This window comes from Schistocerca gregaria, chromosome 1 (assembly GCF_023897955.1).
Source record: "Schistocerca gregaria isolate iqSchGreg1 chromosome 1, iqSchGreg1.2, whole genome shotgun sequence".
NCBI lineage: Eukaryota > Metazoa > Arthropoda > Insecta > Orthoptera > Acrididae > Schistocerca > Schistocerca gregaria.
In genome coordinates this window covers 905,237,969-905,263,545 of record NC_064920.1, presented here as the reverse complement: position 1 = coordinate 905,263,545, position 25,577 = coordinate 905,237,969, and positions in this window count along the sequence as shown.

Genomic DNA, 25,577 nt, shown 5'->3' with positions numbered 1-25,577 from the left:
TCAGAAACTCAAGGTAGCTCATTCAATTCCTTACTGCTTCATGAAAGAACAGACATTGACGGAAAAGCAAATTCATTGGTTTTCATCCGCTTTGAGTGTAAACAGAAAATCTGTGAGGAACTTTTGTTCTGTACGGAGATTCTTATAACAACGGCAGAAGATGTGTTTGTGCATGTAATAAATTCACGATAAAGAACGATATTAGGTAGGATAAATGTTTAGGTAAATCTACGGCTGGACCACGTGCTTTTACAGGTTTGGAAACAGGCCGAATGGCGCGAGTGAAGCCCTTAGCACCAGAAGTAAAGTATACTCATTGCTTTAGATACAGAGAAGCTTTTGCAGCGAGAAAAATACCTGAGGATTTGAAATATATCATGGGTGAAGTTACAAAATTTGTTAATTTAATTAAATCATGTTGTCTAAATTCCCTTTTTTTCACACTTTTATTTGAAGAAATTTGTAGTGAACAGTCAAGTTACCTTAGATGTTGAACCACGTTGGGTCCCAAGACGGAAGGTTCTATGTCGTTTCCTTGAGCTGCGGGTTATAATAAATTAGCTGTGACTTTCGTTCGAATTAATCCACGAAGTGGAACATATCTGAAAACAAGAGCACACAAGAAATATTTACAAAAGAAACGGATATGCTGATTTACCTTCCAGAAATCTCAAATGAAATTGCCCTTATGGATGTGGAATCGACCAAATAAAAAACACTCTTAAACATATTTACATTTAAAATGATATAAAACTTGCCACACTTACGTTCATTTGATATTTCTTAGGCTATTGTAGCCACACATCACCAAATAAAAGAAATAAAATAAAAAAAAAAACATTTTATACCATTTACGTATAATGATCGCACTGGTTCGCATAATTTGGTTAGAAGTCAGATTGTGCGCAGTACTCACATTATATGATGTTATTAATAACATACACCCATCAATCAGTTCTGCTAAGAAATTCATGTACGGAGTAGGAGCTGACCACCAATAAATTCTTTAGAGCGCTCTAAAATGAATTTTATTGGTAGTTAAACATTTTATGGCTGTTGGCATATTATTGAAAATGTATATTGCTGAACCACAGTCAATCTTTCTGAAAGTTATTCTTATTTCTAGTACTGATTCCATGAACTCAGCTCTGAAAAACAGATATATTTTTAATGGAAAATTTCACTAAGGAATAGGTATCTAGGGAAGGAGTAGCTAGTATTCCCAGCTCCTTAAACATCCCTCTTCGGCACCTTTTTGAGTTCACACCACAAATAATTCGTATTGCACGTTTTTGAGCTTGGAAAACCTCATCTTGTATGACATTACGTGTGAAATTATGCATAGAACACACTCTGAAACATCAACGGGTCAGCAATTTATTATTGGAAGGAAGAGCGGGGGGTAAAAAACACAGAGGGAGACCAAGAGGAGAATGCATTAAGTAGATTCAGAAGGATCTAAGTTCTAGTAATTATTCGGGAATGAAGAGACATGTATATGGCAGAGTAGCATGCTGAGCTGCATCAAAGCAGTCTTTGGTCTGAAGACAACAACAACAACAACATTGTTGAACGAACTTCTGTAGCATTGTGTTTTCCTTAGAAAGAATGACTGCACATTGGAAAAACCTGTAGCATATTAAGTGTTTCCAAAAGATACGTGAACGATAATGGTATAATAATAATGTCGTGTGACTAGGGCCTCTCGTCGGGTGGATCGTTCGTCGGGTGCAAGTCTTTCGGCGATTTGCGCGTCGATGGGGATGAAATGATGATGATTAGGACAACATAACACCCTGTCCTTGAGCGGAGAAAATCTCCGACCCAGCCGGAAATCGAACCCGGGCCCTTAGGATTGACAGTGTCACGCTGACCACATTTTTCTTTTTTTTTTAAATCTCATTTTGTTATTTTGTTCGTTGCATCTGCTCGGGGCGGACGTCGTAAGACATCCGTTTAAGTTCGTTGTTGATTTGTTAACTCAGTTTTTTTTATTACAGAGGGCAGCTAACCCTCTGACCGAACACGGTGAACGTCCTCTAACTTCTTCAACAGTGCGTAGATGGTTCGAAGACTTTAAAGAAGGCCTACTTGTCTGTGTTAAGCAAGGTGGGATTGGTGTTTCAGCTTCTACTGTGGCTGAAGTCAACGTCAGCACAGCTGCTGTGATTGTGAGGATTGGCGTATAACATTACTTAACCTCAGTGAATTGCTGATAATTTCATATGGCAGTGTCTTTACCATAATACAGGATCACATCTATATGGTCCGTATTTGTGCCCGTTAGGTGGCACGTCTTGACTCCTGAAAAAAAAAGGCTGTGCGAATGGAGACAAGCTATGACGTGCGGCGTCTCTTTGTTGTTGGAGGGGATATGTTTCTGGAAGCGCTTATCACCAGCGATGTGTCATGTTTCCACCGTTATGAGAACTACCCGGCACAGTGTGGAAACTGTCAACTTCTCCAACACTAAAATATGCGAAAGTTGTTCCATCTGTAGAGAAAGTGACGATGATCACATTTTTTACTGTTATGGAGGGATTTAGCAGCATGCTCTACCCCCTCACACCACTGTTATAGAAGCATATTGCACGTGAGTATTGGCTAAACCAGGCTCATCCAAGAATTGCGCCCGCGCCCCGCGGGCGCAAGACTGTAGTTCAGCGCCCCGTCCGCGACCGTGTGTCGCCAGTGTCGGCATAGGAGCGAGAGCGAGAGAGAGAGAGAGAGAGAGAGAGAGAGAGAGAGACAGCTGCAGAGCGAGTGAGACCGCGCAGCGCTGCTCTGTGCTGGACTGTCCCGCGGTCATATCTAACGTAAACAAAATATTCCATTTTAGAATTAATTTTATGTAAGGGATATAGAGTCTCATTCTTACTGTTAGTAGTTACAAGTAAGTATTTTTTGTTATACTTCGTGCTACAATTTTTTGTATCCCTTTTCAGAGTTTAGAAATCGGATCCTTAGTTTGCTGTTTTGTACGTAATAATTTTAACTGACCATGTTTGAAAACTTATTAAAATAGTATTAAGGTTATAAAGCTTTTTAATTCTTACAGTCGACAATGTTAAAGAAGACGATTAATATTTTACACGTTTTTCTTTTTCGAGGAAACAATTTTGTCTAGGCTTGGTACAATATTTCGTGAGACTGCTAACGTCAAGGAATTGGTCACATTTTTATCGCCAAGGAATGAACGGTTCTAAGTTTAAGCAAGCTTTAAAAGAGAGAAAAAGCGCTCACAGATATACGTGGAACCAAACATTGAGGGAACTTTGGCGGCGTGCTTGTGCAAAAGAGGATATTTCTCTCGTGGAAGACAGCTGTAAAAGTCATCCAAAGGTTTACACGTAAGAAAGCGGTCCTTCAGGCGGATATGGCACTGTAGGTCAATCAGCTCTAGTTGAAGCTCTTGTGAGACGTCTTCTGCCCGAACGGAAAACGGGCGAATAAATATATATATCGGCTGGCGTTCGGGCGGTCCGCACGGCCAGCTAAGCGGCACGGCTCGGCCACTCCAGCAACATACGAATTCCCCGGGGCGCTGGCAGCGGGCGATCGCGGGCGCTAGCGCCCCAGGGGCACAGTTTGGACGAGCCTGGGCTAAACTGAGGAAGCACATTGCAGGGAAACGAAAGGAACCTACTTAGACTGGGTGGCGACTTCAGCATGATAACGCGCGGCCTCATGTCGCAAATCAAGTCGTACAATTTCTGGCTCAGTTCGACATCAGCAGAAAAATGTACCTATCGGAGTTCAAAAATGGGAATGTGTTCCTGTTTGTTTAATAGAGTGACTCAAAAAGGTGGCACTGGCTGATTTATTTTACCTTAGCATCTTCAAAAAATTTCCCAATAGTTTTGGCAGACGAACATATTCGCCCTTTTTTTAACGTGCAACTCATCCAAAACTCCCACTAGCTCCTCTGCTCTCTCTTATGCACTAGCTCGTCGTTGTAAGTCGATCATCCCATCCAATCTCAGTCGCCCTTTCTCATTCAGTCATTCAGCCCAACTCATTGCCATTACTTCTTTGTGTCTCCCTGCCATTGTCTCCTGTGTCGCAGTCACAGTCCCCTTCGTTCTGTTCTACTACTGCAGTCTTCTCTCACTGTCACTGTCTTCCTCTTGTTCTCTCTTACTGATAACATCTCATTCCTTCGTTCCTAGCGCTGCTGTCCCATCTCACTACAATTTGTTCTTCGTTTTCGTTGCTTCATACTCTGTCTCTCATTATCACTATCTCTCACCCACTTCCATTTCCACTTTCTCTTTCTCTTTATTCCTCACCCCTGGCTCTCTTTCTTTCACTCATTTCCTACCGTTCCACTGTCACTTTGTCCCTATCTTTCTCTCACATTTCCATTGTCTCCTTCGCTCTTTCTGTAACACAAACACTGTCTACTGTCTTCCAGTATTTACTACTTTTCCGTCTCTTTGCCTCTGCCACAGTCTTCCTCTCTCTCAGTATAAAAAAGTGCTAATACTTTCACATCCCAAAATTTTTGGAAAAAGTAAAATGGTGATGATGATGGTAGAATGAGGCAGCTGGTACACCACTTTTGTGCCCCGTTAGAAGCGTTTTTCCGCCGGTTCCCTTCTTTTCCCTGTTGCAGTATGGCATGTAACTCACATGAAAATAAATGTATTGGCAAGGAAAATTTGGATACATTAGTTTTCTTATGTCATATTGAAATAATGTAAAACTAATTTTACACCTTAGATATTCTTTTACGTGAACAAAAATTATGCATTTGCTTCAGTGTTACAATGTTGGGTTTCAGATGGTAACGGAGACACTGTACAGATATATTTCTCCATTCTATGTCACTTTATAAACTACGTTTTCGCCTCACATTTGATTTTACAGTGGGTTTTACTTGTAGGAATAAGATAAATTTGAACATCTGTATCTTAAAAACAGATAACAATATCGAGAAAATTTTTAAGATTGTTCGAGATCAAGAAAATTTAAGCTATTTGTTGTGGATAAACGTCATGGAATTCTCGGCTGAGTTTTAATCCGCTGGTGACGACGATATCTAAAAAACCCTTTTTGTGTTGTTTTCCGAGAAACTCTCCGTGAACTATGGTGCTTTGATAGGTCCCATCACGCCCTCCGTAGAACACCTCAAATGCGAACCCGTTTCCTCCATTAACAAAGCAGGAGAAAGAGTGTATTATTCATACTTTGACTCTATACTGTAGGGTAGTGACATTAAGGCGATCATTTTTTTTAAATATAAATAAACACTCGACTATATCTTTTTGTCACCAGTAAAATCCAACGTATGAGCACAGGAAAATAGAGTTTTTATGTGCGGCGCTTTGAGGCATATTGGTTGTACATGCTACCTCATGCATACATCTACATCTACATGGATTCTCTGAAAATCAAATTTAAGTGCTTGGCAGAGGGTTCATCGAACCACCTTCACAATTGCTCTGTATTATTCCAATCTCGTACAACGCACGGAAAAAAACGAACACTTATATATTTCCAAGAGAGCTCTAATTTCCCTTATTTTATTATGCTGATTTTGTCCCTATGTAGGTCGGTGTCAACAACATATTTTCGGATTCGGAGGAGAAAGTTGGTGATTGAAACTTCGCGAGAAGATTCTGCCGCAACGAAAATCTTCTTTCTTTTAATGACGTCCACCCCAAATCCTTTCTCATTTCAGTGACACTCTCTGCCTATTTCGCGATTACACAGAACGTGCTGCTCCTCTCTGAACTTTCTCGACATACTCCGTCAGTCTTACCTGGTAAGGATCCCACCCCGAATAGCAGTATTCTGAAAGAGGGCGGACAAGCGTACTGTAGCCAGTCTCTTTAGTAGATCTATTACACTTTCAAAGTGTCCTGCCAATAATATGAAGTCTTTGGTTACCCTTCCCCACTACATTTTCGTTGCGTTCTTTCGAATTTAAGTTGCTCGTAGTTGTAATTCCTAGGTATGTAGTTGAATTTACGGATTTTAGATTTGACTGATTTATCGTGTAACCGAAATTTAACAGATTAATATTAGCCCACATGTGGATGAACTCTCATTTTTCATTACTTGGGGTGAATTTCCGATTTTCGCAACACACGGTTATCTTTTCTAAACTGTTTTTCAATTTGTTTTGATATTTTGATGACTTTACTGGTCGATAAACGACAGCGTCATCTGCAAACAACCTAAAGCGGGTGCTCGGATTGTCTCCCAAGTCTTTTATATAGATAAGGAACAGCAAAGGGCCTATAACACTACCTTGAGGAACGCCAGAAATCATTTCTGTTCTGGTCGACGACTTTCCGTCAATTACTACGAACTGTGACCTCTCCAACAGGAAATCACGAATCCAGTCACATAACTGAGACGGCATTCTATTTGAGAACTCTGAAGCAGTGCTCAAGAAAAGTAGGGTGACTCTCAAGAACCTGACAGTGAATGGTCTGTACCATTGTCTTAGAGGACTGGCAGAGACTCTATGAAAAATTTATTCAAGTGGGAGGGGAGACTTTGGAAAAATCACGTGAATACTGAAATGGAGTAATAACCATCTGTGAAAAAAAGTCAGTCTCAGACTTTGTTGATCAGCCCTCGTATATTACTAAACAGGACTTGAACGATCTTTAAACTAAATCTTCCTCTCCGACTGATCATCTCTGCCTCGTTTTCGTTTTATATGCATTTAATGCGAGGATTAGTTGACGAGGACGCTGTTGGCCCCACAAACCAAACAACATCATCATCACCGTCATTAGTTGACGATTCGCTCATGTTAAATGCCAGTACACAAGCTGTAGTGCATCATAACAATACTTTCATCATTCTGAAAATTAGAGGGAGTAAGTACTATTTTCTACTAAAAGACGAGAAAATAGTTGAAATACACAATATATGCTTTGCGGTGGGCAACTTTTTTCGCGATTCACATTAGATTAACCACTTAGTTACAAGCTATAAAATTCTGTGCCAGCCGGCAAGGCTCGGGGTACTGCGGTCATTGGTGCTGTCCTTCCCTTAATTTCTTTGTTTATTAATCACTCACTATTAAACTATGTTGACATGAAAATATTGTTCGATTGTCGAAAGGATACTCAGGTAACCATCAGGACGAAAGTATATCCTTCCTTGTTTGCCTCGCGATCATACGAGTATACAGGCTGTAGACGCATTTTGCCCGTTAAGATTGCATTAGTGACGTTTTATAGCTCTTGATCTGCCTACTTGTCCGCCACGATACTTGCGACTGACTCGCTGGATGCAATCAAATTTATGTTTGTGGCACAATGTTACCTATGTGTAATACGCTTGGAAACGACTTCACATGTTCGGGTCTCTCACCGGAGCTGCGCCAGCAACAACAACGTGAACAAGAGTGCGGCCAGAACAATCAGCGAGAATGTAGTGAAAGCTAATGCAATGTCGCATCTGACATAACACAAACTGATACACATTTCTCCAGAACACGAAAAGTTACTCTATCGAAAAAAATTATTTATAGTGAAAGACTTTATCTGACGGCAGCCTGTAACCGCTGGCTGTAACATCTGCCGGTCCAGTTTATCTAAGTCACCTACTAAGCCGCGCCGCCTCACGGGACGACTGGTACTTTGTTTGCCGCCCCAGGGACTGGAATTTCTGGCTCGCCGCCGGTCCCTGCTCTGATTAATGGGCGGTTAAGTTTCTTTCCGAAAGTAAGAAGGTTTCCAACTCACAGAGCAAGTGTCCCTTCTCTACGTCGTTCAAAGCTGCGCTGCTACTTTCCTCCGGTATCAGTAGCACAGCGCTGTAACGAAGTTCTTCATTAGTGAGAAATGTTTGAGATAAAACTCCAGGCCATACACAGTTGCGTCTGCCCCTTTTTACATATTTATAACGCCGTCTACTCCGTGGTCTCATTTTTACATCCGTAATTAATTATTAGGCCTTTAAAGTTGCAGTATTAGATGACCGTGTCAAGTAGCCTGCACCTGAGATCACGAAGTGCCACGGACTAATGTTTTCAATTTTTTTCCTCGTTTCCAGAACTATAATTCACTGTGCAGAGGAGTGTGCGCTTATATGAAACTTCCTGGCAGACTGAAACCGCTTGCGGGACCGAGACTTGAACCCGGGACCTTTGCATTTCAGTAGCGAGTGCTTTACCATTTGAGCTACCCGAGCAGGTCTCACGCTCCCTCCTCACAGCTTTTCTTCCGCCAGTACCTAGTCTATACTTTCCAAACTTCACGTAAGTTCTCCTGCAAAACTTCCTCGTACCTTGTAACACGAATAACTTTTATAAAACTTCGAAATATCTGCATTTAATGATGAACTGAAACTTTGAAATGGTTTGACACTAGTTTCGGCTCCAACTTTAAAAGAAGTATTCTGAAACGGCTCAAGTAATCTAAGCTCAAACGTTATAACGTTCACAAGGAAAGTAAGTTTCTTTCAAAGAATCAACACAGAATCATATTGAAATCCATGTGATTGAAACGCAGAAGTTTTTATTCACATACGACATCAGACAATAGCTGCACGTGAATAGTTATATTTTGTCCTCCTAGTTAAAAGAAAGCCATTCGACGCTGTACCACATCCGAGATACGAGCATATCTTCGCAGCTACGCATGTGATTCTTTCAGTGGATATTAAGTAACAAAACCCGTTACGATAGATGACACAATGCAACAAAAACTGAAGTAAATTCGGGCTTGACATACGGTTGTGACGCAAGGAACCATACTTGAACCTCTAACGCTATAAGTAAACATAGATTATATATCAGAGATGATCAACAGCACTACAAGATTTTTCGCTGTTAGTGCTGTTGTCTACAAAGGAAATCTTCATTGGACATCAAGAAAATGCATGAACAGGCAGATAAATTTTACGCTTGGTGTAATGAATGGAAGCTGTCTTCAAATACAGGTAATTGCATGTTAATGCCTATAACAAAGATAAAGAATCCGATAATACGTGACTACAAATGTATGATAAAAGTCTGGAGTTCATCACAGAGTATAAGTACCTAGTAAGCAACATGTAATGGGACGATCACCTAAAATCAGTATTAGAAAGGTGAGTTCAGGGCTCAGAATTGCTGGAAGAGTTGTGGGAAAATGCACTGCATCTGTAAAGGAAGTCACATTAAAGGTTTCAAAGTGCCCATTTCCAGAGTACTGTATCTGCGTTTGGAGTCCTTGTGAAGTAGACATGACAACACACATTGAAGGAATTTAGAGACGCGCTGCTATGGTCATAAGATGATATACCATATGCGAGAGTGTAACATAACGCATGCGAACCTTAAACTCAGAATCCTTAGAAGAAAGCCGACATAGTTCTCGCGAAACCCTGTTGGTAAATGTAGAGAACTCCGTTCCGAAAAAGACATTGCGAACAGTATGCTGCCACCATCGCACCATCGTGGAACTCGCATAGTCGTCATGAGACTAATACACTGGTGTGCAAATTGAAGTAACTTTCGCGTGATGTTACTGCCCAGTAACGTAACTAGATGGAACTTGGACCGTACATAGAACTAACTCAAAGAAATACAGTTTCATAGAAAGCCATTAATACACCGAGGTCACAGCTATTTATGATGGACTCCTGGACATTATAAAGCGCAGAACATGGTTCTCAGTAGGGTGCGTAATCATCACGGAGAGAAATGCACGCTTTTGAAGGTGAGCTGTAGGGCACTACCCGTCTGAGATAACCTCGAAATGTTTAGACAGCACTTACAACAGCTGCAAAAAGATGCGATTGTGCATGTTACATTTCGCTGACAGCTGGATCAGCACGAAGAATAAACAGTAATCCAGCAGCGACTCCGTAGCGCTGCATGCTTGGCGGTAGCAGTCAACACGGGACAGGACAGTGCTTTTGCTGCTGGAGTTCTTGTTGTTCTTCGAGTTTTACTGCTCCTGTTAATATATATCGGTCAAACAAATATCGCACTCGACTAATCCGGGAGCGCTATATCGAATGGCGCGTTCAGTTCCGTTCTCAAAATCATTTTGTTTGTAACGGGATGCAAACCTACGCTCTCTGTGGACACTGGGCGTCGCTTGAAAGACGTGATGCGCGCTGTTTGTTCCGACTGACTGCAGCTTTACAAAGATTCCTGGTGAGACGAATATAGGAGAATATCAACAGCAGCAGAAAATTTTTCAACGGGAGCAGGATTCGTTATGAGTAGGAAGATAAAACAGACAGTGTGTTACTGTGAGAAGTTCAGTGATAGGGTTGTTCTCATTGGAATCGACAACAAACCAACACCTACAACAATAGTTCAGGTAGGTCGCAAGCAAAGGATGAAGAGCTAGACAACGTATATAAGGATGTCGAACAGATAATTCAGTGTTTGAGGGAGATGAAACAATAAGAGCCATGGGTGATTTGCACGTGTTTGTAGATGAATGGACAGAAGAAAGAGTTACAGAAGAATATGGGCCTGATAGTAAGAGTGAGGGAGGAGAAATACAGAATTCTGCAACAAATTTCATCTGCTAATGGCGAATACAGATAGATTCCAGTTAGATTATACCATGGAAAGGCAGAGATTCCAAAATCAGATGAGTTGGTAGGCGTACCCAGGAGCGAATATAGACCAGATAACCATTTAGTAATGATGAAGACTGGGCTGGAGTTGAGATACTCGTCAAGAAGACATAGTGCACAATGAAGTGGGATACGGAAGTACTAAGGAATGAAGAGATACGCTTGAAGTTCGCTGAGACTGCATCAAACCAGTCTCAGGACTGAAGACCACAACAACAACGTTTCTGAGTCATAGTTATAGTATTATTTGTTGTAATGTACACAAGTACGAAGTAATAAAATTGCTATCTGAAAGACTCTAAACATCCTTGTAGCAATGAGAGAACGTTCATAGCTTCAGCAGTGCCTCGTTACCAGTGTGATATATCGTTCTGCCCCTGTGGTGCTGTCTATCAAATGATGCCTCACGTAATAAAGAAAAAAACACAGCGTTCATAACATATATTAAACTGCATTACGCAGTGAGACACAGCTTAAACACACGGAAGATAAGCGCAAAGAATCAGACATTTATAAAATAGTGTGTAGCACATGTATTGCACTTTATGTAGGACAAGCTGGGAGTGACTTCCAGAAAGGATACAATGAACATACGAGGCGTACCACAAAAACAGCTATAATAAACAGGCATCAACAATAAGCATGAATACCAATATCCATCCAAATATAGAACTCTGGAAATCAATTGGTCTTGATGAAGAATCAGATACTTTCATTCGTGGCACAGTCAATGGTAACATGTTTCTAAATGATAAGTTATAAAGTGACAATATTAATTTCTTCAATAACTTCTTCATTGTTCAACGCTAAGATTATTGAAAATATTGTTTTTAACAATAAATGGTTCAAATGGCTCTGAGCACTATGGGACTTAACATCTGAGGTCATCAAGTTTCAGTCCCCCAGAACTTAGAACTACTTAAACCTAACTAACCTAAGGACATCACATACATCCATGTCCGAGGCAGGATTCGAACCTGCGACGGTAGAGGTTGCGCGGTTCCAGACTGACGAGCCTAGAACCGCACGGCCACCGTGGCCGGCTTAACAATAAAAATTATCTTTATCAGTTAATCATAGTTTCTAGGCAAATACATCAAGACCAAAACGGTCTCATCTTCACTGCACAGCATGTTACTATTTACTATTTTAGCAACTGAAATTAGTTTATCCTTACAGTAAACTCTATGGAATAATGTACACATCTGTATGTGAAAGTATTAAGCCGTGATGCGTTTGTCATTGTGCTCTGTGTGTCAGACAATTAAATTTCTAATAAAAAAGCACTAAATAAATTATCTAACAATTGAAATCACTTAACACCTAACGTACAAACTAAAATATATGTACCTTTCGGTACAGAATTATATTTCGGCACATAATATCACTGCCACGCTCGCCAAATGAACTAAATGGTTCAAGTGGCTCTGAGCACTATGGGACTCAACTGCTGTGGTCATTAGTCCCCTAGAACTTAGAACTACTTAAACCTAACTAACCTAAGGACATCACACACATCCATGCCCGAGGCAGGATTCGAACCTGCGACCGTAGCAGTCGCACGGTTTCGGACTGCGCGCCTAGAACCGCGAGACCACCGCGGCCGGCAATGAATTAATCTTGCTTCATGTTCATGTAGTGTACATGCAAGTCAATGCACCTGCAGATGGCAGCATCCTGCCGAAACGCGTCATGCTATTTAAATATTAGAAAGACTGGAGCAATAGAAATTGTTTCATAAATATTAAATACAATCGCAGTCCTAAAAATATTCCATACATCACAGACAATTTTAATTAACATAAACCCCCAAATGTGGGCTGTATGTCTAACTTTTGCTTTCCGTATAATAGGCTGCAATTGTGATTAATGAATGTTAACTTCTTTATATAAAGGTTTTGTTAAATAGTGGAAGTGACATTTTGTTATTCGAATTTCCTAACTAAGGACTTATGTTCAACGTTTAGTTTCCTATCTACAGTGTTAGTACTGTAAGTATCCTAGTTCATGAGGACTCCACTACTGTCTTTGACACTATATGAACCTGTGACGCTACAACTAAAACCAGCCTTGCCACATGCCGAGCCGCGCACATATGCACTCGCACAAGGCAAATTAACAAAGACAGAGGCGAAAGTTAATTAAAATAATACTCATATCGATCCCTTTTTTGCAGCTAACACACTGACATACTTAATATTAATATATTAAAATTATTTCTATGTTTGCATAACTTTATACGCACATTAACCCTTCTCAGAAAACCGGAAAGATAAGAGACAATGATAGTCACATTTCTTACGCATTCAAGCGCAGAATCGCGGAACCTGATCTCTGATATGATCGTTATAAGAAAAGTTACTATTTTATCAAAATGGTGACAGACGTTAGAGTCTGTTAAAAACCTATACAGTTAGTATTATACTGCCATACCTAAACTGACTGCCACTGTTTTCGCATCCTTGGAGCCCTGAATGAAACGAGCTTGCCCCCGTTAGAGGGCGAGATATATGCTGATAGGCCGTCACGATCTCATGTTATTATTCTATCCAGTATCAGAATGTGCGAAGATATGGACTGCGACACTACTTGCAGCGAGCCACTGATCTGAATGGACCCTTGTGATAAGGTGGTAGAAATCACAACACAAATAAAAGATTTAAAAAATAGCACAAAGAACTATATTCTGAAATCAACACAAAAGAACGTACTCTTAACCGACGGCAGGTTCCACCGACATAGACGCTTTCTCAGGATGACATATATAAATAGCATACACTTACGGCTATACTAGTTTATCTGAAAACATTTCGGAAAGAGAGCACTGAACCAACAAAGAAAGGGGGGGGGGGCAGAATTCAGTGAATCTTACGTGGCTGCTACTCTCCCACATTATCACAAAATACTTGTGATAGCCAGACGACTGGAATGGTGATCGATTCCGAGCATCGTCATTAGACTGTGATCGAAGTCACTAACCGTTAAACTACACCGTCGCATGGCGGAGCGTACCTATGGACGATAGGTGGCCGCGGGCGAGACGTCCGTATGTGGACCTTCTAAGAAGACTACAGGATGGGCCAGAGAGACAATGCTCAGTGGTTTTGTTAGCTGGTCAGCATGTAAGTAAACCTGTGGTTGGTGTCTGGCGCCACTTGCCTACGAGTATGTAAGTTAATTATTACGGGCCACCTTCCACACACTCAGTCACAGTAAACATGTCTTGCGCACGGTGAGCTGGACTGTCAACTAACCTCCAGTAAAGCTCTGGGTGACTTGACTAACTTAACATCACGAGTGTAAGTTATTTAATTTACCAACTGCCTACCTAGAAAATAGATAAATAGATTCTCCCCTCGAAAACGAAGATGGCTCGTGGGAAGTGTCAGGTACAGCGTATGGAAGTTGGAGAAATGCTATAATTCATTAATAAACAATGATTTATTGTCTAAATGACACTTTCCCATAAACTGTACGTAAAGGTGGTTATGATTCGAATATTTTCTCGAAAGATAATTTATTCAGTGTAACAAGACTCTTAGCTGGGCGAGTATGAAGATTACGAGTGCTCGGTATTGTGCTGTCACACCTATACTATCAACGGACACCTGGGAACTGACATCGATAGTGCAGTGATCGTACGCTCCTCTTAGGTTTGTTCTCACTACAAGATGCTACTACGGAGGTCTCCTGCTTTGCGTGAGCTACACGACGTGGGATCGTGAAGGAACTGGCTACAAGCCGGTGCTGGGATATTAGCGTTTTCAGTCGAAGCTGCGTCCTGTGCTGTGGCTGGCGACGTGGATCGCTGCGTGTTGCCATTTCCGTAGATGATGCCCGATCCCGACATTACCGAAAATTGTTTGCAGATGCTCTTAAGAGAGTGCACAAGAGTACCGGAAACGACCGTATCCTGCGATGACCACGACAGATATCGCCTAAACTTCTCTCCACAGCACAACTAGCATCTTCTCTCTTTTTTTCAAGAGAATAGCCAATCTTTGCTCTGCAACAAATTGTCTACCAATCGAAACTCTTCCCGCCTTCCACTCTGGTGGCTCGACTCTAGTGCTGACGTGTAAGTCAAAAGGGCCAATCACGACCTGAGCCAGAAGCGGGCGCGGCACGCTTTTCTGGAACGTTCTGTGCGCAACACCGTGGCGCGAGTATAGGCGCCAGCTCTGCGGGATACCGACTTCCTGGAACTCGTACCACTGTTTCTCGCCGGTTCAGGCATTCAAGCATCGTTCCCCGTCCCTATTCTTTAACACAAGCCGTAGTTTCACAGCGTGTGCAGTGTGAATGGAAAGCTGTTTTGCGAGGCGCCAGGCTTACAGGCGACGGAGCATTCAATAGAAACCGCTGGTGGGTGGGGGCGAGTTCACATTCCCCTCGCTACAAGGGCGACACTTAAGTTCCGGCGTCCATTGTCCGGCTGGGCTGACTGCACATTCGGAGTGCGGCTGCTTGAGTCTGCCCGTCTCATCTCTCCAGCTCTGCAGCAGAGCCAGAAGGTAATATTCTTGAGAAAGGGGGATGGATATTCCTGCACATCCACGTATAGACTCCTTTCATTGCTTTTATCCTATCAGACTGACCAGATGCGTTATGCGAATCGGTTCGATAGGCAAAAAGAAGATTTGATTATCAATAAATATGGAAGATGGATCAGCTTGTCTGGCTGTTCCACATCTTGTGAAGGAGCCAGAAGGCCTGCTATCTTTCAAGCATCTCACACTGGTGTGCCTCCGGTACCAACTTGCTGGGCGGTCAAGCGGCTAACTGTCTCCTGGTGGGCCACAGAACTAGCCGCTTCCTTTTGCACCAGAGGTTCCTAATCTGGCGCACGCTCGGCCGTTGGGACCGCAGGCCTTTCCGTGTTCGTGGGCTCCTCGAGACCAAGAAGAGGCTCGGTGTGAGCCCGAATCATTTTAACGGCCACCGTCATACTGAACAATTTATTAATTTATCTCAAAACGACCGCAGCCGAAATCTATTTACAGATTTCAGTTCCTCAATTTCTGGGGAATTGTTACTACACGTTTCTTTCGTTTTCGTAATTATTTAGATGTTTTAATTCGTGATCCAATTGTTAGATATTTCGAAATAGAATTGATATGCAAATTATGGGTAGTGCAGCAGCTTGTCCGTCCTCAAAAGGTCCCGAATGTGTTACCTGATTTCTTATTCCTTAATTACTTCTCGTCTCGTCCTTTGTTTCCGGTGTTGAGAGGCCGCCCATGTGCTTCTCACAGCAAGTGGCGTTCTTCACCTGCTTCGTAACACGATGTGTTATAGAGTCAAGGCAGAATGGGAAAATTCTGAGAAACGAAGTAATTTCATTGTTTCTCTACCCCAATAGGTAGAAGTTGACCACTTCCCTTCTCAGTAGTTGTCAGGACAGCTATTTTTTCGAGTTTAGAATCTTACTGAGGAGCGATCATACTGAAGTCTGAAGACTCCGGAGCACAGCCATTTCGGCCACATCAGTGCACAAAGAATATCGCACTGGGCTCCTGGCATCTACTATCTAGAGGGTTTTGCAGTTCATTTGCCTTCAACAGAGACATATGACGACGGGAGAGAGGAGGAGGGAGGGAGGAAGGAGGAAGGGAGAGAGAGAGAGAGAGAGAGAGAGAGAGAGAGAGAGAGAGAACGATTGCTCTGTGCAGAAGCATTGTTGTAGCCTGCTTGATGCTGCAAACTACTATGAGCATCAGCATTTGGTGAGAAGACGTATCAACAACCCTCCCCCCCTCCCGCGCCCTTATGTTGTGCCTCATGCCTCGATCGCTCTCTCATCTGTTCTGTTCTCTCATTTCATTGACTCCTCGATTTATCTTGAAATCATTCTCCCGGGTTATCATTAGAACAGAAGTAGAATTTACAAGGCAGGACTTCCAAGACAGTTGTACCGCACGCAAGTACGTAACAGGTGGTAAGTGCACAAGTAAACAAAGCACGTAATAATATAAGTAAAATTATTCTCTTACGTTCCTTATTTTTAAAGTAAAATGACAGTGAAAAGGCTCATTATATAATGTTAATGTAGAATCGTTGTTACGGAATGTATGCACGACACAGGAAGATCGGATTATACCATCACCACGAGTCCCTTGATTAGCTGTCGCTGCTTTGGCCAGGAATCTTGTTTTGACTTTGGCGATATTTTGATCGAGTGTTGACGTCTGATTTCATGTTTCTGAAGTCAGTTACCGTCAAAGTTTGATTTTATTCTGAATTGTTTTGCTCTAATTTATTAAATAGCATGTCCACTTTATCACTTTATTGCACAATTGGTTTATATTATTTGTGAAGTGAGAGTTTAATGAATATGTCAAACGTCATTCCTCTCTTACTATTTGTTTCGTTGTATTAGGACACGCTTAATTTAATTTCGTATAATAAGTAGCATGTGTGAACATGAGTGACTCAGTAAGAAGTGCGTCCACTAAACCTTATTACTTGCTTGTGTCACATTTCTACCACACATGGATGTTGATCGGCAAAACGCAAAAGCCTTATGTGTGTTGTCAACACTGAGCAAGACGGCGAAAATTATTCCCCAAAATAAACATTCCTCACCCCTGTGACAACTGTCGCACGACCTTGCGTACCCCCATTCTCCCCCTTTCCACTCAGGGTTCGTTAAAAAGTGAACAAGGTAAAGTGATACACCCATTTTCTTAAAATGTCAAGCTGCACTCAGTCACAAAAAGTGTGGGAATCGCTGCTGTACAGCGACCACTTTGTTGTTGCCTTTTGTTTAGTAGCTTATCAGTAGTGCTTGTCCCCCTCTGAGTCTTTGTGAATATCTTTTCTGTAATTTTCTGCAGTGAATTACGTGTAGTATCAGTGTATTGTGAAGGCTATACAGGGCAGTGAGTAGTGTACTGAGTTTCAGTCAATGAATATTTAAATAACCAGCCTTTTACTTGCCCTTTTTAACCGCTGTGGACTCTGACCGCGATTCATTGGTTATGAACTGTAGATTCAAGATTCAAACTAAAGAAATTGCAAAGAGGTAGGAAATTAAGGAGATGGGGCGTCGATAAGCTGAAAGAACGAGAGGTTGCGTAGAGTTACAGAGGCAGCATTAGGGACCGATCGACTCGAACAGGGGAAATGAATACATTACAAGACGAATCGGTAGCTTTGAGAGATGAAATAGTGAAGGCAACTGACGATAAAATAGGTAAAAAGACAAGGTCTAGTAGAAATCCTTGGGTGACATAGGAGATATTGAAATTTATTGATGAAACGAGAAAATACAAAAATGCAACAAATGAAGAAGGCGAAAGGGAACACAAATGTCTAAAAAAATGAGGTTGACAGGAAGCGGTAGAGGTCAAATGTAAGGATGCAGAAGCGTAAACCACAAGGGGGAAAGACATACACTCTATCTCTTTCCAAGCATTGATCCCTGGGTCTACTGGTTAATCGGATGTGGCATGTTAATTTGTTTTTAAGGGGTGGCTGGATGCCTTTCCTGTCGCCATCCCATACCCCCCGAAGGAATGAGTGTACTCCAACTGTCGGCGTCCAGTGTAAGCCATGGAAGAGTGGGAATGTGTTTAGATGTCTGCGAACCGTGTAACTGCGGCGGAACTTGGGGACCAGTCCGGTATTCACGAAGGGGAATGTGGAATACCGCCTAAAAACTACATCCAGGCTGGCCGGCACACCGTCCCTCGTCGTTAATCCGCTGGCCGGGTTGGATCTGGAGCCAGCGCACCAATCCGAGTTCAGGAATCAGTGCGTTAGCGCTCTCTACTACTCTGGTGGGTCTGGAAAAGACAGATAGTACCACCACTAAAATCAAAGAGGTAGTTGGAGAAAAGAGAAAAAGCGGTATGAATATCAAGAGCTCAGAGAGAAAAACAGTCCTAAGTAAAGAAGGGAAAGTTGAAACGTGTAAGGAGCATATAGAGAGTCTGTACAAGGGAGGTGAACTTGCTGGCAGTATTATAGAAATGGAAGAGGACGCAGATAAAGATAAGCTGGAAGACATGATATTGCGAGAAGAATTTGACAGATCACTGAAACACTTATGTGGAACCAAGGACTCAGGAGTACACAATATTCTGTCGGACCAACTCGTGGCCTTGAGAGAGCCACCCACGAGAAAGCTCTTCCATCTGGTATGGAAGTTGTATGAGACAGGTGAAGTACCGCCAGATTTCAACAGTAGATGCTGAAAAGTGTGAATATTACCGAACTACCAGTTTCGTAAGTCGTGGTTGCGAAATTAACACGATTTCCTTACATAAGAGTGGAAAAACTGGTAGAAGCCTACCTCGGTGAGATCAGTTTGGATTTCAGAGGAATGTAGGAACACTTGAGGCAGTACTGACCCTATGACTTCTCAAAGAAGATAGGTTAAGGAAGGCAAGTCTAGCATTTGAAGATTTACATAAAGCTTTTGCCAATGTTGACTGGAACACTCTCTTTGAAACTGTGAGCCGGCCGTTGTGACCGAGCGGTTCTAGACGCTTCAGTCCAGAACCGCGCTGCTGCTTCGGCGGCAGCTTCGAATCCTGTCTCGGGCATGGATGTGTGTGATGTCCTTAGGTTAGTTACGTTTAAGTAGTTCTAAGTCTAGGGGACTGATGACCTCCGATGTTAAGTCCCATAGTGCTCAGAGCCATTTGAACCATTTTGAAACTGTGAAGACTGAAGGGGAAAAACACAAGAAGAGAAACGATATTTACAACTTGTACGAAAAACAGCGGCAGTTATAAGGGTCCAAGAGTGTGAAAGGGAAGCAGAGGTTGAGAAGGGAATGAGACCGGTTTGTAACTTATCCCCGATCTTACTCAATCAGCACATTGAGCAAGCAGTGAAGGAAACCAAGGAAAAATTTGGAGTGCGAATAAAGTTCAAGGCGACGAACTAAATAATTTGAAGTTTACCGTGGACATCGTAATTCTGTCAGAGACAGCAGATGCCAAGGAAGAACTGTTGAAGGGAATGGACAGTGTCTTGAAAGGTGGATATAAGGCGAACAGCAACAAAAGCTAAACAAGGATAATGGAAAATGAAGCGGAGGGAATTATATTAGGAAACGAGACATTTAAAGTTGTAGATAAGTGTTGCTATTTGAGCAGCAAAATAACTGATGATGGCCGTTGTAGAGAGCATATAAAATGAATGGCAATAGCAAGAAAAACGTTTCTAAAGATGATAAATTTGCTAACATCGAATATAGATTAAGTGTTGGGAAGTCTTTTCCGAAAATATCTGTATGGAGTGTATCCATCTACAGAAGTGAAACGTGGACAACAAAACATTTAGGCAAGAAGAAAACAGAAGCTTTTCAAATGTGGTGCTGGAGAAAAATGCTAAAGATTATATGGGTGTATCACATAGCTAATGACGAGGTGCTGAATAAAAATGAGGGGAAAAGAAATCTGTAGCACAACCTGACTAGAAGAAGGGATCGGTTTATAGGACCCATTCTGAGGTTTCAAGGGATCTTGTAGTGGAGGGACGTGTGTGTGTGGGAGGGAGGGGAGGATAAAATTCGTAGAAGGAGACGTAGAGGTGACTACAGCAACCAGATTCAGAAGAATATAGGCTGCAGTAGTTAGTAGGAGATGAAGAAGCTAGCACATGGTAGAGTAGCGTGGGGAGCTGTATCAAACCAATCTTGGACCTGAAGACCACAACAACAACAACAACAACCATGCCCGTCTACCCCTTAGTATCTTAACTGATCAGTCTGGATCCCCGCAGATAGGAACGAATGCGATAGATTCATCGGTTAGCACTGAGGTCGAAACTAGATTCAGTTCCCCCACGAACTGGGTACAAGTTGGAGACCCTCCCTATCCCACTTAAGCCGGAGGACTCCCACCTCATTAACACCACTGCTTGGCCTTATCGTTCTAGGGAATTGATGATTATTCCACCCTCGTTACAAATCTATTAATGTTGTTTACTAGGCTATTGTATCGTGTACGAAATGAGTTCAATTAAGTGGCGGTGAAAAATTCATTTTGAACACGTTTTTCAGTGTTTTTCGATCTCGTTTGATGCTGAAACGTGATAGCGATTAAGTAACAGCTTTATAAATACTCCACGTTACACATAACTCGTTCAGAAGTACCGAATGTGTTATCATTAAATGTCAGTGACGACGTCCTTTTGTAACTAGTGTAGCCCCTGTTTAACAACTGTCGACATGTACATCCGCTTCTTAACGATACTCACAGAGCTGTGTCCGCCGTTAAGGAAAACAGGCCGATAATCGTTGGAAATTATCTTCAGACTACGTACACGGTGCCCTGGAAGCGAGAGCAGCAGAACACAGAACACGGAACATTTATACGGCGGACATGGTCCGTTAATGGAGAGTACGGGCAATTAAAGGCTTAATAGCGCGACCGGTGGCGTATCGCTTAATAGATCGGCGTGGCCTCTGGTCTGCGGCGGCCGCTGTTCCACTGTGCGTGGCGTGTGTGCTGCTGCCGCGTCACCAGCCGGCCACTGCTCCCAGGGCAGCGGTCAACATGGCTGCAGCGGCGCCTGGTCAGAGAAATACTGTGGCCGTGGCGTACAACTGGGCCGTCGGGGTGCTTCAAAACGGACATTGATCCACTCGGCAAAAGGATAGTACTATAGTTGTAAAACCACCGTAGACTATCCAAAGTAAGCATACACTACGATAGTTTTCCTAATAGCTATGGTCAGGCTTAGTACCTGCCTTACCTGTACATTAGGTGTGTTGCATGTCTAACGGGCGTTACTTCGTAACGATCACTTTCTTTATGTATGCCATCAGAATCTTACTAGATTTCCCGAAAAACCGCTTAGCAGCACACTGGGGACGTACAAAGGGCATGTAACCTATGGAACATTTTTGTTCCACATAGTTATCCTGTCTGTTTCAGATAAACAGTAAGTACAGAAAAAATGAATTTTTAACGTTTATTTTTTTTTCGAAAACTTGATTTGTAACGTAAAGTAGACGGATGTTGTAGTAAAAATAAACAAAACAATGCAGATTTAATATAAAGTGCTAAAACATGCAGTTTCCTCAACAAAAAGGTAAAATAAAAGAATACTTCAAAACAATAAATATCACCATCACTTCAGCATTCCGTCGAACTGAAACAAAACAGTTTTCTGTTTTTCATAAACAACTTCCTCGTTTATCAATAATGTCAGGAAATTATTGTCTTTGATCATCATGAATAACTTCCCCTTCAGTATAAAATAATTACGTAGAACTTTTTATGTTTACTCATGGAAACTGCACTATCATCAAAATAATTCCTATAGTTATAAAAAAGCGCAGAAGTTAAGTGATCAACTAATTTTTGTTACTTGTAAAATGGAATGTCTATTCGGTAAGGATGTAAAATACATAATGGACTGACACTGAATGACATATTTTTAAAAATTTCTTTTAAAATTCAATCTAGTTCGCACCACCTATACTACAAGAACATAGGTGACCGGTTTCGGTCATATCACATGACCATCATCAGACCCATAGCATTCTTCGAAGATGGTAGGTGGAGCACTCTTCTCAGCTGCTGTGATGTCAACTGTGATTGATATTGAGTTGACATCACAGCAGCTGAGAAGAGTGCTCCACCTACCATCTTCGAAGGATGCCATGGGTCTGATGATGGTCATGTGATATGACCGAAACCGGTCACCTATGTTCTTGTAGCATACATGGTGCGATCAAGACTGAATTTTAAAAAGAAATTTTTTTTAAAACGTTTTTGATCGCTGTTCCAAAAATGTTTTCATAATTGTTGAATGACATATATTTCTAATTATGTGCAACACAAACAAAGAACGAGATAAGTCGTCGGCTCCCAGTTCCTCTCTTACACATTCGTTTATGTTTCTTTCGGTAGTAATGCTACCAATACTACCGGTAATTATCATTTTCTAAGTTATTTATACAGTGTTCCAAAACTATCCAACCCTAGTTTTGGTAGAACGTACCTCTAGATAGTACAGTGGCCCGAGGGTCTTCACACGCCGCCGCAGGATATGGTCCACTCTTCGGAGCTTTTGCTATTGTAAGATGTAACTCGTACACCAGGCGCGTACCACAGCACCGTTCCGAAGATATGTTTCATTAATTTCGGAGGTTCTATTCTCGTCTCACAACGTCTAAGGCGTAACTTGTTTTCATTAATAAAGGTTAAAAATGTCAAGATTTTGTTTCCCTTATTATGATCTTGTGGATCCGTTGTTATACTAATCCACAGCTTTCACTTCGTGTGGTTCCGACACAGACATACATTACCAGGCTGGCAATACAGTAAACAATATCATTGGTGTCACTGAAGCCAGCAGTTCAGAATCGCAATATGGCTGCGATCGCAAAGAACGTGTAAACAGCTGTTTATTTTCTGATACAACAGTTGCAAGACATCGGAATAAACTGGTATAAGGACTTTTGATATTTTTGGGCCACAGTCTGAATGATCTTTCCGCTGTTTGATTGAACAAACTTCTTTATTTTATATTACTATCTTGCTTTCCACCTTCAGCCAATATCAAGTACAACAGTATTAGATATAATTAGAATTGGTTAAATTAAGTCATCGTCAAGATCTATTGAGCTGTGTGTTGCAGCGTATAGATAAGTACCAATCTCCGAAGTCGCACCCTGGGGCAACCAGTTCAATATATCGTGACGACGACTTCACATAACAAAGGCTAACTATACCCAACACTGTTGTACTTGGTAACGGCATAAGACCGGAATCTTGATAATTATATAAACTAAGAAAGGAAGTCATCTGGCGGTCATATCATTCAAACATAATATTTCCTTTAGAGTCTTGCCATAATGGCCAATACATGTGTCGTGTTTGGCTGTAATTTTTCGTACAGCAAACGGAAGATACAAGGGAAGGAACACGTCCTAATGCAAGCATAAGTAAAAACATCTCACATATTTTTACTTTTGTACTACACGTAAATGTTTTAATAATTACATTACATTTTGTTTCATCTGAAATACCGGCGGGGTTTAAATAATTTATGCATATTTCAAGTAGTTTCATAAACCTAGTATTAACAGATGTAGCTAATTATGTGTTTTAGCTAGTTTAGATCAACTTCGTCTTTTCTTAGAATAGTATGCTCGATATGAAAGCGCTGCTATAAGTAGAACGTGCTATTTGTAGTTGATGACAAGTGCCCTTTATTCATAAGTGTATTCGTACGAAAACTACAGACTGCTTTAAACGTATGTATGTGTAACCTGACGTTCTTCTCATAACACGATTCTACAATGTATGCGTTAAACTCAACTAGGACGCAAATATTTGTTCAGCTGCAAAACTTGTTTAGACCACCTCGTAAACCATACAACGTCATTTCGATTCAGAAAATCGTAGTAACACAGTACACAAACTTCTTCACGCCATCATCTTACCACAACAAACGCCAGGCTTAAGTAAAAGATGCGTCTTTACCAGTCTAGTAACGTAAGACCATAGGACCTGACGCAGTCTACTATTTCTGAATTATCACCAAGCAGGTTTAAAGTCCACCGACGGAATATAAACACACTTTACCATGTCGGTTAATGATGTGAAATGCTTTTTACTTTAAGTTAGGATATTATTAGCGTCCTTACGTAAACGCTATAATACTAGCATTAATAACTCATTTAACGTAGTGTATAGCAACCAGCCTTATAGACTTTGCTTAGCTTTACACACATTTATAATCTCTGGTCTTTTAAACTGTAACTGTCATTTCAATGCTTTCTGCAATTAATTAAGTATCTCTTAGTTCAAAAATAAAAAATAAACTCATATTTTGGAAAATAACTTTCACAAAATTTCGATCAAAACTGGAAAAAAGTCAAACATAATTCCATAGCGTACTTTACCTAATTACAGAGATTCTGTTCGGAAGACTCAATTCTTTCGTGTAATATTTCAAACATCATTTCAGAGTAGATGACATCATTCATCATGTACTCACAATTATACAAGAAAACAATCTTCAAGCAGAAACTAAAATCTTCTGGACAACTTTTCTCACTTTTTCAAATATTTATTACGTAGACCTTACTAAACACTTGGAAGATTGCCAGATGTAAAACGTTAGTCAAATTCGTCAATAGTTTTCGTTTAATCGTATCTAAGGACGCACATGAAATGAACAGCTTTTATAATTCTACAGTTGTACTATTTTATTCGCTTGTCTTCATTATTAGTTCAGGGTCTGACGAGTTGAGTCAGGATGCCGTCGAAGGCAGACGATTTGGTGCTACTGGGGTCCGATGATGGTTTGCCGCCTCAACGTGAAGACTGGTTTTTCCGCCGCCGCCAAGCGAGGAATATGAAATGTTACAACACATTGTAAAGCATCACATATTCATACAGACACATACACAAATTGTATTAATATTATAAAATTTATTACCTACTACCTGCCATATACTATGTGGCGGAAAATTATCGACGATATGGCGCATGAATCACTGTATCAACACCTAGGATTTCAATCAGATCTAAAACTGTAGTTTCGTCTCAGGAAGTAAACCGAAAGGTTAGAGACCTATGACCATGGTTCAAATGGCTCTGAGCACTATGGGTCTTAACTTCTGAGGTCATCAGTCCCCTAGAACTTAGAATTAATTAAACCTAACTAACCTAAGGACATCACAAACATCCATGCCCGAGGCAGGATTCGAACCTGTGACCGTAGCGGTCGCCCGGTTCCAGACTGTAGCGTCTAGAACCTTTCGGCCACCCCGGCCGGCCACTTATGTCCTGTCGACAATTATTTCTTTAGAGACGAAAGACTAGATTAAATGGACAGTAATTGGAGAGTGTATTGGTCGTTGTCTCTTTTTGCAGTAATCACTATCGCATTAACGTGAAGTGCTTTAAGGATAGCACGGGAATTTCAACCGTGTTTTTCGTGAGGAAATACTGTTACCATCGCACCACTTCCGTGGATGTAGATGGAAGTTTTCAGCAGAAATATTTTCATGCATGGCAGAATAGCTAGGTACAACTTCCGGTAATCCGAGGTCCGAC